This window comes from Chrysochloris asiatica, unplaced genomic scaffold (genome assembly GCF_000296735.1).
Source record: "Chrysochloris asiatica unplaced genomic scaffold, ChrAsi1.0 scaffold00030, whole genome shotgun sequence".
NCBI classification, from domain to species: Eukaryota; Metazoa; Chordata; class Mammalia; order Afrosoricida; family Chrysochloridae; genus Chrysochloris; species Chrysochloris asiatica.
Genome location: NW_006408548.1, coordinates 25,590,512 through 25,601,611, shown reverse-complemented (window position 1 = coordinate 25,601,611; position 11,100 = coordinate 25,590,512).

Below are 11,100 nucleotides of genomic sequence, written 5' to 3'. Positions count from 1 at the left end.
AGATGGATAAAGTCATAGGTAAAAAATATCAACCCAAGTAGCCAATGCCTCCAGTAAAGGAATGGATTCAAAAGCAGAAATTGTCATTAGTTCCTCTCTGTAATGAAAATGCATTCCATTTAAGCTTTATCTGTCCATAAATGTAGATAATTATGACACACCCTGGGAGAATGTGGCTTTAAATTATGGCTTCTAGCTCCCTTTACATGCTGGAAAATTTAGTGGTCAGTATTGTTTAGTCAGAAGTTATTTTCTTCCTAGTCCAAATCATGTTAAAATCTCCTGGAAAAGATAAATAGCAAATTCTAAAGTGATACTCCTTATTTGCATGGCAATTATGCACATATTTCCACTACTTATAGCTTATTTCCTAGACCCTTTACAATTTTTTATTGACTAGCAGAAAGTAGATATTTAGTAAATGCTGTGTTGAATGGATGAATGAATAAATGCATGACTATCATTGGCATTCTGTTTAAAATCTACTCTAACTAGGTATTCCATTTATTTTTTGCTACTTAACATAATACCCCAGAACTTAGTTGGTTAAAACAGTAACAATTTATTATTTTTTATGATTCTGTGCATTGACTGAGGCCAGATGAGTAACTTTTCTCTTCCATGACATATTGATCACTTTGCTAAGAGTTTGGCTGGGGCGCCTGGTGTTCCTCTCTCTAGGCTATAACTCATTCCGCAGGCACTCTCCACATGGACTCAGAAATCCTACATAGGGTCATTGTAAGTCAGAATAAACACAATGACAGTAGGAACATACTGCACAAGAAGTTCTGGTAGTGCACTGAATTAAGCACTGGGCTGCTAACCAAAAGGTTGGTGTTTTGAACCCATCAGCCAATCCAGGGGAGAAAGGTGAGATTTTCTGTTTCTGTAAAGCCCTAAGGTCTCAGAAACTCTATGGAGCAGCTCTGTTCCGTCCTACAGAGTCACTATGAGTCAGAATCTACTCCATGACAGTAAGACATACAGTCTGAAATCAGGAGTCATGGTGCATTTGAGGCCTCTGGTATACAAGTCTACCTCATTGGTCAACCTATCTCCACTTTCCCTGAGTATGAACTGATTTGAAAGACTAAGTCTGAAACAAGCAAAAACCTTTTCATTTGTTATTATTAGTTGTTAGGTGCCATCTAATCGAGTCCAATTCATAGAGACCCTATGTTCTCTGTAACAGAAGGAACTCTGTTTTGTCCTGTACTGTCACAAAGGTTATTTTGTTTGAGTCCATTCTTGCAGTCACTGTGTCTATCCAACTTGTTGAGGAGCTCTCTGTTTTTGGCTGATCCTCTAAAGCCCAACTCAAACAAACTAAAGCAGAAATAAAATAAAATGACTCATGAAATTGTAAATTCAGGCATATTTGGATACAGATGTTAAAATATTATCTTTGAGTCTCTGTATATCTTTCTCTCACTCTCTCATTTCTTGGCTCTGCTTAACTTACGATAAGTTTTATGTTTGGAATGGTAATTACCATGTGATGAAAATAAATCAATGAACAACAGCAACCCAGATTTAAATGGTCTTTATAGATCACAGTCTCAGAAGAAGAGAGCCCTCTTATGGCTTTGATTTCTCGAAAGAGATTATTTGCTCAGAATCTACAGACAGAAAGTTTCTCATAATATCAATGGATTACTGGAAAGAATCCTTGAGTCTTTCCTTCACTAGGAGAACAGCTGTTTCAGTTACTATTGCTACATAAAAAAATTGCTATGAAATTTAAGCTAACAAAGGCAAACATAAAATAAAATTATTTTATTACCTTATAGTGTTTGCAGCCCAGGAATTTGGTACTGAAATTATTGGACAGTTCTGGCTCAAGATAGCTCATGTGGTTGCAGTTAGATGGTAAATTGTGCTTGAGTTGTAGAAGAGAGCTGGGAGTGAAGAAGAAGCTGGGAGCTGGCCAGGCATCTCTACATGCAGTTTCAGATTGTCTCCATGTGGTCTCTCCACATGAGCTAATTTGGGCTCCCACACAGCCTCAAAAACCCTACCCAGGTTTGCTACCAGTCAGAATCCACTCAACAGGCCCACCACCACCACCACCACCATAGCATTGTGGCCTCAGGACAGTTGAGCTATTTGCCTGGCAGTGCAGGCCTCCAGTCTGAGTGTTCTCACAAGTAAGATGGAAGTTGCATCCCTTTTCTGATTTAGGCCCAAAACGCATGCAACATAATTTCCACTGGGTTCTATAGGTTACAGGATAGATACAAGAGTAGTGTAGTGGAAAATAAAAAGAGTCGTGTAGTGGTGTGTATAGGGTTTCCAAGGCTGTCAATCTTAATGGGAGCAGAAAACCTCAATTTTCTTCTGGGCACTGGCTAGTGGATTCAAACTACAGAACTTGCAGCTAGCAATCCAACATGTAACCTACTATACCACCAGAGGCACAAGAGACTCAAAAAATAGTAATTAGAAAACTTCAGGAAGAGGAAAATTAGACTCCACACTTTGATGACGAAGGGGTGGATTTCTAAAAGAGCATGCAAACTGGGAGCTATTCCTGCGGCTATCTTTGGAATCTGACACAGAAGGCCTTGTAGGGCCCTGGTTTCATGTAGAACATTCACTTCTAAAGTATACCTTGCAAAGGCCTAAGATAGCATGATGTCATACTGCAAGTGTACTTCTCTGACTTTAAATTACTCTTTTTTGTCAAGTACCTAACTATTTGGAGTCTTGATGTGGTGCTGTAGATTAAGTACTGGACTTCTGATCTCAAGGTCAGCAATTCAAACCCACCAATCATTTCCTATACACCAATTCAATGGCACTTAACACCAACAATGACAACCCAAGTATTTACCTTTCTTTCTCTTTTTGTTCTATTGCTGGTGTTAAGTGCCATCAAGTCATTTCTGACTCAAAGCGACCCTGTGTAGTGTTTTCTGAGGAGAGACTTGTGAGTTTGAACTGCTGACCTTGTAGTTCAAAACATCCTTGCAGTCCACTGTTTATCTTACAGCTCCACACCAGGACTCTTTGGAGATAGATATTTAGTTGTGTTACTGTTCCTCTATTTTATCTATAACACCTGTATGGTAGTAGTTGGAGGAGAAAAAGCTCTAACTCTGTACATGTTCAACATTTGCACTCTGTTTTCTATCTCTGATACTTTAGTCACATTTGGCAAATGTTTATACCACAATTAAACAAGATTATTTTTATTCATGATATGGTTTAAATGTAGCAGAACACATCCCAAAAAATGAATTTGTTGTTGTTGTTAAGTGCCATTTGAATAAACTTATTCTCAATATTAAACTTAAGGAAATTAATCTCATGAAGCCCTTTAGTTTTCTTTTCTAGTTCTCTTGTCTTGTCAAAGAAGAACTCAGTAAAAGCAGTACAATGAATCTGGGGCAAAATAAACAAAACAATATGGAATGGCACCTATGTTTCAGTGATATTGCAGAATACAAAAAGTAAAGAGAAACCCTCAAAAACAAAGAGGTGGGTTTAAAACTATGACTTGAAAGTAGACAGAAAAATTAAGATACAAATAATGGAAAGAAATACCATGTTCATATATTAAAAGACTTAGTATTGTTAATATATCTAAACTAACCAAAGTGATCTACAGATTGAACACAAACACTATGGAAATTCCAATACTGTTTTGTGCAAAAATACAAAAGTTGATCATCTTCAGATTAATATGAATTTGCAAAGGCTCTGAAGTGGAAGAAGAATAAGTGTACTCACACTCTTAATTTCTAAATTACTATAAAGTTTCAGTATTCAAAACAGTATGGTACTGGTAAAATGATAGATACAAAAAGAGTGGGCTAGAATTGAGAGTCCAGATACAACTTTGGTCAACTGATTTTTGGCAAGGGTGCCAAGTCTAGTCAATGAGTAAATAATAGTCTCTAGCAAATGGTTCTGTGACTACTGGATCTTCACATGCTAGAGAGTGAATTTGAAACCATATCTCCTGTATCATATAAGAAAAGTAACTCAAAATAGATTAATCAATCCATATATAAATCCAACAGCTTTTTCATTAAAAAAAAAAAAAAAGAAATGCTTATCTGATAAAGGACATAGATCAAAAATATAACAAGAATTCTTGTTGTCAGTTGCCATTGAGTTGGCTCTGACTCATGACAACCTATGTACAGCAGAACAAAACATTGGTAAGTCCTATGTCATCCTCATACTTGTTGGTATGTTTGAGCCTATTTTAAGAATTCTTAAAATAACAATTGGAAACCATACAATCCAGTTGAAAAGCAGACAGAGTATCTGAATAAAACCTTGCCTAAAAACACATACAAATAACTTCAAAAATCATATGAAAATATACTCAACAGCATTTGTTATTGTTGTTGTTATTAAGTGCTGTCGAGTGGTTCTGACTCATAGTGACCCTGTATAGAGTTTCTGAGGAGCAGCTGGTGGATGTGAACTTCTGATATTGAGGCTAACAGTGCTTACCCTACCATGTCCAGTGCTTACCCTACCATGCCACACCATTTCTCCTCAGAAACCCTATACAGGGTCGCTATGAGTCAGAACAGACTCGATGGCACTTAACAACAACAACAACAAGAATTATGATTAAAACAACAAAGAGATACTCATACACACTTCTTGGTGCTGTTAGCTATTTAGTACCACTATCCCAACTCAAAGAAAACCTGTATAGACTTTGCAAAGCTGTAAACTTTTATGGCAGCAGAAAACCTCATCTTACCCCTGTGGAATGGCTGCTGGGATCGAACCACCAACTTTGTGCTTCTCAGTCCAGTGCTTATCCTACAGTTTCACCAAGCTTGCCACCCACCTATTGTAAGTACTAAAATTAGAAAAAGTATTTAAACTTGACAATATCAGTTGGTAAGAATGTGCAGCAGCAGGAACGCTTGTTGGAATGGAAACAGTAGAGTCACTGATAGATAATACAAAAGTTAACAAAACTAAACACTGTAGATTTACAATATAATCCAGAAACCTTACACCTACGTATTCAGTCAAATGATTTTAAAAACTTCCAACTACACAAAAACTTGCACATGGATTTTATAGTAGTTTTATATATGTTTACTAAAACTGAAAGCAATCAAGATGTGCTTCAATAAATTAATATATAAATAAACTATTAACTTCCATATATTGAAATATTTAACAATTAGGGAAATTGAGCTAAAAATCATGAATAAATCTTATATTGCTAAATGAAAGAAGTCAGTCTGAAAAATTCACTTATATGACATTCTAGAAAAAGCAAAACTACAGAGACAGCAAAAAATATCACTGATTTTCAGGAGTACAAGGGAATTGGGGGGGGGGGGCATTTAATGGTGACACACAGGGGATTTTCAGAGTAGCAAACCACTTCTGTAAGTCCCTGTAATGGTAGATACATGACACTCAGAAATGGCAGTTGGTAGGAGTGAAGATTCTTACTGTGGTTGGTGGTGGAATCAGTTCCGACTCATGGTGACCCTATATCGTATTTCTGAGGTTATAAATCTTTACAGGAGCAGAAAGCCTCAACTTTCTCCTATGGAAGCACTGGTAGTTTCGAACTGCTGACCATGTGGTTAGCAGCCTGACTCACTACCACTACGCTACTGTTGTTATTGTTAGGTGCCATCAAGTCAGTACCAACTCATAGCAACCCTATTTACAACAGAACGAAACATTGCCTGGTCCTGGACCAATCTCATCATTGCTATGCCTGAGACCATCACTGCCATCACTGTGCCAATCCATCTCATTGGGGGTCTTCTTTACCTCTGACTGTCTGCTTTAGCAAACATGATATCCTTCTGCAGTTACTGGTTCTTCTTGATAATATGTGCAAAGTATGAGAGACAAAGTTTGGTACTGGACTGCCAAATATTCTTTTCCAACACCTTAATTCAAATACATCAATTTTTCTACGGTCTTCCTTATTCACTGTCCAACTTTCACATGCATATGAGGTTATTGAAAATATTATGGCTTGGGTCAGGCCCAACATAGTCCTCAAACTAACATCTTCACTCTTCAGCACTTTAAAACGGTCTCGTGCAGCACATTTGCCTAATGCAATGTGTCGTTTGATTTCTTGACTGCTGCTTCCATGAGTGTTGATGGTTAATCAAAGCAAAATGAAGTCTTTGACAACTTCAATCTTTTCTCCATTTATATGGATGTTGTTTACTGGTCCAGTGGTAAGGATTTTTATTTCTTTACATTGATATGCAACCCATACTGAAGACTGTGGTCTTTGATCTTCATCAGTATTTTAAGTCCTCTTCACTTTCAGCAAACAAGATTGCATCATCTGTATATTGCAGGTTGTTAATGAGTCTCCCTCCAATCCTGATGCAATGTTTTTCTACATATAATACATCTTTTTAGATTATTTGCTCAGCATACAGAATAAATAAATATGGTGAAAGAATACAATCCTGGCATGCACCTTTCCTAATTTAAAACCATTTGGTGTTCCCTTGTTTTGTTTGAACTGCCTCTCAGTGTATGTACAGGTTCCTCATAAGCACAATTAAGTGTTCTGGAATACTAATACTTTGCAATGTTGTCCATACTTTAGTCATAATCCACAAAAGCGAAAGCCTTTGTGTAGTCAATAAAGTACAAGTAAACATTTTTAAAATTTTTTCTGCTTTCAGCCAAGATCCATCTAGCGTCTGCAATGATATCCCTCATTCCATGTCCTTTTCAGAAACCAGCTTGAACCTCTGGAAATTCTCTATGTATGTTTGTGGTTGTTTTTGTATTACCTTTAGTAACACTTTACTCACATGGGATATCAGTGATATTGTCCAATGATTTTTGGATTCCATTGGGTCACCTCTCTTTGGAATGGGCACAAATACGGACCTCTTCCAGTCAGTTAGCCAGGTAGTTGTCTTCCAAATTTATTGGCATAGAAGAGTGAGTACCTCCAGTGCCTCATCACTTTGGTGAAAGATTTCAATTTACAGTCCATCAATTCTGGGGCCTTGTTCTTTGTCAATGCCTTCAATTCACCTTGGACTTCTTCCTTCAGGATCATTGGCTCTTGATTGTATGCTACCTCTTGAAATAGTTAAACTTGAACAATTTCTTTATGGTACAGTGACTCTGTGTATTCCTTCCATCCTCTTTTGATGCTTTCTGCATCATTCAATATTTTATCCATAGACTCCTTCAACACCACAAATCTATGCTTGAAACTTTTCTTCATTTCTCTCATCTTGAGACAAAGCATGTTCTTACCTTTTGGTTTTCCAACTCCAAGTCTTTGCACATTTTGCTATAATATTTGACTTTGTCGTCTCAAGCTGACCTTTGAAATTTTCTGTTCAGCTGTTATACCTCCTCACTTCTTAAATTTGTTTTAGCATCTCTATGCTGCAAAGAAAGTTTCTGAGTCTCTCTTCTAACATTCATTTTGGTCTATTCCTTCTTTCTTATGTTCTTACTGACCTTTTGCTTTCTTCCTGTATGATGTTCTTGATGTCATCCCACAACACTTGTAGTCTTCACTCTTTAGTGTCTAATGCATCAAATCTGTTCTTCAGATGATCTCTAAATTCAGGCAGAATACATCCAAGGTCATATTTTGGCTCTCATGGACTTGTCTTCATTTTCTTCAACTTCAGCCTGAATTTGCATATGAGCAGTTGATGGTCTTTTCCACAGTCTGCCTCTCGCCTTGCTTTGGCTGATTACATGGAGCTTCTCCACTGTCTCTTTCCACAGATGCAGTCAGTTTGATTTCTGTGTATTCTATCCAGTAAAGTTCATGTGTATGATCGTCTTTTATGTTGCTTAAAAAAGGTATTTGCAATGAAGAAGTCATTGGTCTTACAAAATTCTATCATGTGATCTCCAGTATCACTTCTGTCACCAAGGCCATATTTTTTCCTACCACTGATCCTTCCTCTGTTTCCAACCTTTGCATTCCAATCACCAGTAATTATCAATGCATCTTGATTGCATGTTTGATCAATTTCAGACTGAAGAAGTTGGTAAAATTCTTCAAATTCATCACCACTGGCTTTAGTGGTTGGTGTGTAAATTTGGATAATAGTGGTATTAACTGGCTCCTCCTTGTAGGTGTATGGATATTATCCTATCACAGACAGCATTGTACTTCATGACTGATCTTGATGTATTCTTTTTGATGATGACTGTAGCGCCATTCCTCTTCAATTTGTTATTCCCAGCATAGTAAACTATGTGATTATCAGATTCTAAATGGCCAATACCAGTCCATTTATGAATTCAATTTTATTTTTGACAATTTGCAATTTTCCTAGATTCATACTTTGCACATTCCATGTCCTGATTATTAATGGGTGTTTACAGCTGTTTCTCTTCATTTTGAGTTTTGCCCTTTCAGGAAATGAAGATCCTGAGGGCTTTATTCCATTTGTGTCATCACGGTCAACTCTGCTTTGAGAATGCAGACCTTCCCCAGTAGCATTTTGAGTGCCTTCCAACCTGAGTGGTTTATATCTCAGCACTATATCTGACAGTGTTCCACTGCTATTCATAAGGTTTTCAGTGACTAAATATTCAGAAGTTTTTCACCTTTCCTTTTTCCTAGTCTGCCTTTGTTTGAAAAAGCTCCGCTAAAACCCACCCACCATGGGTGACCCTGCTGGTATTCAAAGTACCCGTGGCATAGGTACCACAATCACAGCAACATACAAGCCACCACAGAATGACAAACTGACAGACGAATGGTGGACTACACTACTAGGAGGTTATATATAAACAAAGGGAGGAGGTTAGAATTATCTGTGAGGTAATGGATTAATGTCAGAAATATTAATATAAACTCATGTCTAGTTTAATTGGAAGGTTAATTGTGTAGCTATGTGTGCATGCTCAGGTTAGCACATACACGGTATTTCCTTTCTATGTCAACTTGGAAAATTTAAAAGCAGTGACAACCCTGTAGCAATAGCATGTATATCTTGATTTTTAGTACCAATCTCTAATGAAAGCAACAGGGTTCTTTGGAGAAATGGCTAATTCTTGAACTCAAGCCAAAAATATATACAGTGATCCTGGAACATTTTGTAGTCAGAAAGTAAGGAAGTGCTATTAATAATAAAAGCATGATGAGCAGATGTCAGAGGGATACAGGTTCCAAATAAAAGACCTCAAGCCAAAAATAAAAATCCAAAGATTTAAAAATCTAAGCAATCAAATAAAGTACAATGGGATTATAGCCCAAAGTTTTAAATAATTATTTATAAAATACATAAACCAAAACTAAGCCATTGTCATCAAGTCGACTCTGGGTCATAACAGCACTATAAGACAGACTACCCCACAGGGTTTTCAAGGTTGTCATCTTTACAGAAGCAGAATACCCTATCTTGCTCCCACTGAAAGGCTAGGGGTTTGAACCGTTAAGTTTCAGTTAGCAGCCAAGCACTTAGCCAGTGTACCACCAGGTCTCCTGTTGTTTAAATAAATGATTAAATACATAAATGAATGGTCAGGTGTGGAGTAGAAATAGACAGCTCTTCCTTGCACAACAACTGCAAATAATTTGTTTAAATGCTTCACCCTCAAGGAGATGAAGCATAACTACAGACATACCACAGAGATGTTGTGAGTTTGGTTCCAGACCACCACAATAAAGCAAATCTTACAATTAAGCAAGTCACACAATTTTTTGGTTTCTCAGCACAGTTCTGACTCATAGCCACCCTGTATAGGGTTGCCAAGACTTTAAATTTTCTTATGAGCAGAAAGCTTCATTATTTCTACCACAGAGTGGCTGGCAGGCTCAAACTGTGGACCTTGTGGTTTGCAGCAGTTCAGTGCTTATTGTAGGACCCACCATGCTCTCTATATTAACACTATTGTTGTGGTGGTTAAGTGCCATCAAGTTGGTTCCAACCCACAGCAACTCTGTATAGTGTTTCTGAAGAACAGCTGGCGAGCTTTAACCGCTGACCTTGTGATTCAAACTGATTTTGCAGTCCAGAGCATTAACCCACAGCTCCACATCAGAACTCTTATACACTATACTGTAGTTGATTAAGTGTACAGTGAGGTTATGAAAAAGTTTAAAATAATGCAAGAATTACCAAAATGTAACAGAGACACAAAGCACATGCTATTATAAAAATTCAACACACGGTTGTCACAAACTTCCAATTTGTAAAAAAAAATGCAAAGAGGACAGTATAATTGGAGGGTGGTGATTCTGTTATAATGAAGAAAACTGACTAACCCTACCTTATCCCAGTGATCAAGACCAACACCTAAATCATTTGAGTTGTTTATACCCTTGTGAATAAAAAAAAAAAAAAATGGTACTTTACTTTTGTGATCCTCCTCCTAAAAGTACACATAATCCCATGAGAAAAATATCAAATTCCATTTGAGGTGCATTATACAAAATATCTACCCAGTATTCATCAAAAAGCAGGAAAGTCTAAGAAATTATCATAGCCAAGAGAAGCCTAAGGAAACATGGCAACTAAATGTAATGTTGTATCCTTTATGGGATTCTGGAACAGATAAGGGACATTAGAAAATTTGAATAAAGTATAAACCAAAACCAAACCCATTAATCTCAATACGATTCCAACTCACAAGAACGTTAAAGGACAGAGTGAAACTGTTCCACAGGGTTTTCAAAACTGTAAATCTTTACAGGAGCATGCAACCTTATCTTTCTACTGCAGACCAACTGGTGAGTTTGAACTGCTGACTTTATGATTAGACACCCAATACCTATGCCACATTGCCACTGTTTTTTGTTTTGTTTTGTTTTTTTGTTTTCGATTTGTCAGCTATAATTCATCAGAGTCCTAGGTTGTTGTTGTTATGTGCCGTGGAGTCGGTTCCAACTCATAGCGACCCTGCACAGGGTTTCCAAGGCTGTTGATGTTTACGGGAGCAGAACGCCTCATCTTTCTCCCATGGAGCAGCTGGTAGTCTCGAACTGCTGACCTTGTGGTTCGCAGCCCGATTCATAACCACTATGCTACCAGAGCTCCTTGTAGTGAAAAGTTAATGTGGCCAGCTGCTAACCAAAAGGCTGGAAGTTCAAGACCACCTGGAGGTATCTTGGAAGAAAAGTCTGGCAATCTACTTTCA